Source organism: Mandrillus leucophaeus, unplaced genomic scaffold (genome assembly GCF_000951045.1).
Source record: "Mandrillus leucophaeus isolate KB7577 unplaced genomic scaffold, Mleu.le_1.0 Scaffold1061, whole genome shotgun sequence".
In the NCBI taxonomy this organism is placed as follows: Eukaryota; Metazoa; Chordata; class Mammalia; order Primates; family Cercopithecidae; genus Mandrillus; species Mandrillus leucophaeus.
In genome coordinates this window covers 278,410-283,564 of record NW_012098777.1, presented here as the reverse complement: position 1 = coordinate 283,564, position 5,155 = coordinate 278,410, and the positions used below count along the sequence as shown (strand labels likewise).

General features: G+C 33.0%; 1 protein-coding gene across 1 annotated transcript in view; it reads left to right on the top strand.

Moving 5' to 3' along the window:
- LRP1B (low density lipoprotein receptor-related protein 1B) overlaps window positions 1–5,155 on the top strand; it is a gene marked incomplete at its 5' end in the record, with an annotated part of 705,068 nt that overhangs the window by 451,570 nt on the left and 248,343 nt on the right. The window lies entirely within an intron of this gene.

Below are 5,155 nucleotides of genomic sequence, written 5' to 3'. Positions count from 1 at the left end.
AAATTTGCATAATACATTATTATCTGCCACACTTATTTCCCTCTACCCCATCCCAGCTCACCTTGCAAGTAAAAGTGCTCATAAAATCTCAGTGGCTGAAAAGGTTTATAGTAGTTTCACAGCCACTTTATTTCCAGGTAGTAGACACATTCCTTCCAGGACCTATAATTTAATCATTTTGCATGTGAAAAAAGTAGGACAATGACATTTAGATTTAGGTATTTAAGTTAAGAACAACCAGAAGGAGATATATATGTATATATGTAAATATGTGTGTATGTATACACACACATACACACATATATATAAATTATGAATTTTAAAATGGTGGATGGTATTTGTTTCTGGTGAAGCAGGCTTTAACGGTGAAAGAATCACATTCATTTTTTTTTCCAGTGATTGAACCAAGCCAAATCTGAGCAAAACTAGCTCCTGTGCCCAATCCTGCATTCTCTTAACCGGTAATAAAGAACTTTGCTGGCCTGACAGGTTGTCACAGCAATTATTCACATGAAGTTCTGTAGCAGTTGTATCTGTCAGCCCATGTAGTATTGAATATTTTAACTGGCAGTCTTCCAAGACTGAACATTAATCTTACCATCTCCTATTACAGTCCCTAATCAAGATATTCCAGGGGTGATTGCACTAACATTGTTTGAAGACTACATCTACTGGACTGATGGGAAAACCAAGTCACTCAGCCGTGCCCATAAAACATCGGGAGCAGACAGACTCTCACTGATTAACTCATGGCATGCCATCACAGATATCCAGGTGTATCATTCTTATAGACAACCTGATGGTAATTATTCTTTCCATGATTTCCATAAATGCATTAACATCTTTCAGTAACATTCCATTTTTTATTCTTTCAAGGTTAAATGTAATTTTATTTTTGATGAAGTTTACTAGATTTAATTATTTAGCATCACTTTATGGAAGAATTCAATCAATATGAAGTACTGCTCTTAAGACATATGATAGAAGCTCAATAATAGGACAAAGAATTGTAGATTTGTTCAACTCATATAAAGCTAAAATGATAATAATGCACTTAGTCAGATAAGTGAAGACTGTATTCTTGAAATAATTTGTTTACAAAATAGAGGATCCTTAGTTTCTGCAATGTTGAGTAGGAGGAATTATGTTTAAGTAGCTCTCAGATTTTAAAACTGACAACTCTATCAAGTTTTCTTCAACATATGTTTAATAGGAATTTCATCTGGCCTTGTGAAATGAAGGTTTGATTATTTTCCTTAAAAAACCTATCTGGCCTATAAAGCAAAGCCATTACACTCCTAGGTGTAGATCATTGTTTCATTGTTTTATTTTATGTTTGTATTTCTGAACATATGTTGTCTTCATCCAAAATGCTTCTAGTCTTGTTTATTTTTCTCATGGACAGTTTTTTCCTACTAAAATTCTTGTTTTGTAGAAATGCACCCTTAAAATTATTGAATGGTCAAATTAATGTCAATGGACAATGAGTAGCATTTGTGACAAAGTAAAATTATATTTATAGTCTTGATGAGTTCTTGATTACAAAGATTTATTCCAATTCAAGTTATGAAGCTTAAGTGTCCTATCTCTAATCCCATGTTATATTACTAGTTTTGATTATCCTGTTTTGTTGTTGTTGTTTCTTTCTTATCTGTAGTCTCCAAACATCTCTGCATGATAAATAATGGTGGTTGCAGTCATCTGTGCCTTTTAGCCCCTGGAAAAACCCACACTTGTGCATGTCCCACCAACTTCTATCTGGCAGCTGATAATAGGACTTGCCTATCCAACTGCACAGCCAGCCAGGTGAGTGGAGGTCTGCGAATCTTCTTATAGAGTGTTTGGTGAAACATCAGTTCTTTTGTTTAGCATAACATTGAATGACCATTCCATACATGGTAGAGATGGTCACAGAATAAAGGAAAAGCACTATAACACCTCATTAAAATGGACCTTAGCCATTAGGAAGAATAAATAAAGGCCAAAAAGGAAACGAACAAACAAACAAACAAAAAAGAAAGAGAAAGAAAAAAGTATTTCACAGATCCACACAAATAATGTCTCAAATCCTAAGTGGGCATAACAGCAACAACAGAGGAGATTTATGTAGTTTAATAAGGCAAGGTGATTGAGGAATGGTGTAGGTAAAAGGAGGTGGAGTTTAAACAGAGCAGGAAATCTCTCCAGATAATATGCTCTATGTCACTCTCCCCACTTTCCATTTCTTAGAGTTGGTGATATGGAAAAGATATATAGAGAGTAAGTCTCTAGATTTTGTTTTTATTAAAATAAATTATATGATCAAAATAACTTTCTTCTGAAACCTCTTTTTCTTTAAAACTTAATTGTTTTCAGTTGAAGATATCCCAGGAGTTAAGTTGTCTACTGTATGGTAGTTGCATGGACTTGATTTTATTACTTTCAAATTTTGGACAATAGTCATATCACATTATAAAACTGTACTTTGTAACACATGAGCCACTATCTTGTTGGATTTAAGATAAAATTGTCAAATTATATTTTGTCTTTTAAATGACTAAATTTATTTTTAGAATCCTATGTTTGAATTTGCTAATTTTCCGGTTACTAGCAGTGGTTTCATTGCAAGAGACCGAATTTCACTTAGATTGTTTCTATCTTCAAAATGGAGAAGCTAAATTTAGCTCAGCTTGCATTTCAGATTAGACTTAGGACTATCATACACGAAAGAACTGCATAAATAACAACTACTAGAACTTTTTCAGGGAGTCGGAATGTGTAGAGGTTAAGGGCATAGACTCTGAAGCCAGACCCTCTGTGATCATAACCCAGACTCGACTTTAAATTGAGTTTGTTACTTCTTGGTACCTTGGTTTTCTCATCTTTTAAATGGGATTATACTGTTTCTAAGCCATATACAGATTAAATGGGAGAAGTCCCTGGTACATAGTAGATTTTTTTATTACTCTTGTATACTGTAGCTGAAATTTACATAAAATGTCATGTGTGTAGTGTGAGCTGCCCTCAGGACGTTCTGATGACTCATTGAAAGCACAAGCCATAGATTCTGCTTTTATTACAAAATGTGTTATTCTAATTATATGTCCCTGAGTATTTGTATAAAAAAGTATTATTTTTAAAGAGCTGGAAATTTAAGCCATTATGAGAGATAAAATTAGTGACTGAATTTTTCTTAGTGGTTAAATTAAAGAGAGAAATAACATTTTTTAATATTTTAAAACAGGATTATCAATACTATTGGTGCTATTTAGTCAAATTTTCAGGTAGCGTCCACTCAGGTTATTCTAGAATAATCTTTGGTCTCTTGCTTTGGAGTGATCATACATATATCAGTCTGTTGAGGCCCAAAACTGAGGCTGTCACTGGCTTAGTAGAGATGATGCCTGCCTGAGTCACTACAGTGGCGATGGTTTAATAGCCAACTAAAAATACAGCAAAATCACGGTATTCTTTGAAGCACAGGTGAACATCTCAAATAGCAAGGCACAGAGAGTAAAACATCAGACTCACTACAGGCATCAAAGGTATAACATTTTTAAAAATATTATATATGAAAATCTGTAACTGTTTATCCAATGCCAACAAATTAGATTAATCAAATAAATGAAAACCTAACTCACCCTGAAAGTATTATTTATCTAATAAAATTATTTCCCAATTTGGTATCCATGATGACAACACTAAAATATTTATAATTTTTAAATATCCCCAATAGTCTATCATGAATTTTTAAAAACTTAACAATAGCAAGACAAAGCAAACAAATCCAAATGTGGACAATACTTTTCAACCATATTTCTGAAAACAACTGAAAGAGAGGAGGTATCACTTCATTAGTTTCATCTTCAAGGAAAAAGTTAATTGCCCAGGCCCGGTAGCTCACGCCTGTAATCCCAGCACTTTGGGAGGATGAGGCAGGTGCATCATTTGAGGTCAGGAGTTGGAGAGCCACCTGGCCAACATAGCGAAACCTCATTTCTACTAAAAAATATTAAAAATTAGCTGGGCGTAGTGGCATGGACCTGTAATCCCTGCTACTCAGGAGGGTGAGACATGAGAATTGCTTGAACCCAGGAGGCGGAGGCGGAGGCTGTAGTGAGCCAAGATCGTTCCACTGCATTCCAGCCTAGGCAACAGAGTGAAACTCTTGTCTCAAAAAATAAAAACAAATAAAAAACAAAAGAAAAAAAGTTAATGAAGAACAGGTAATGCAAAGTGTTAAGTGGTTATCCCTGTAAATCTTCTCGTTTGTGAGACCATTTTACCTCTGGTTCTTTTCTGATCTAATAAGAGGAAAATCTATCTCTTGTATACTTCTTGGAGAAAAATCAGTTTGTAGAAACATGATTTTCAGTGAGGTAGACCTTTAAAGGAAGCAAATTATCTAGGCAGTTTACAATCATGCTAGTAAGTATTTTGATGAAAATTTTGCATTCTTTATTGATTCTTACATAGGGATTTTGATATATCATCTAATGATTGTCAACAAATGACATGTTCACCAAATAGTATTATTTTAGGAAAAAACAGGCAAATCACATCAATAAGAATTCTATTAGAATTGAAAACATAGTCTGATAATCTAATAAAAGTTAAGATTAAGTTCAATTCATATAACACTAGTCATTTCAAGTATTTAATGAAAATCATTTTAATTAGAAAAAAAGTCAACTTAAAAATGGCTTTACTTAAGCTTTAAAATAGAGACTCTTCTTGTTTCAACTAAACTTCACCATGTTGGGATTGCATTTTATCCTGGTATTCATATTAGTAGACACATATTTAGTAGTTTCTTTATAGCTTTTTCTTGTGGGTGATAATTACAGTCTACAGTTTATTTTATGATGATATTAGTCTTAGAGAACATTTATGATGAAGACTGTTTTATATTTATATTTAGCATTAATCTTTTTTAAGTTACTGAATTTAAGTATGTAGAAATGAAGCTAAGATATGAAACAGAAGAGATCTTCCTGTGAGAATAAAATATTGATTAACATGAAAAATAAGATAAGTATATTTTACCCTGGCCTCCGTTAGCTCAAAACCCTTTAATGTTATTATCAAAGTCAAATGAAGAGCAAAATCATTATATCATATATAATTCCAACAGTTCATGTTTATTTAAATCGGGCTCATTTAGTGAATAAAAAAA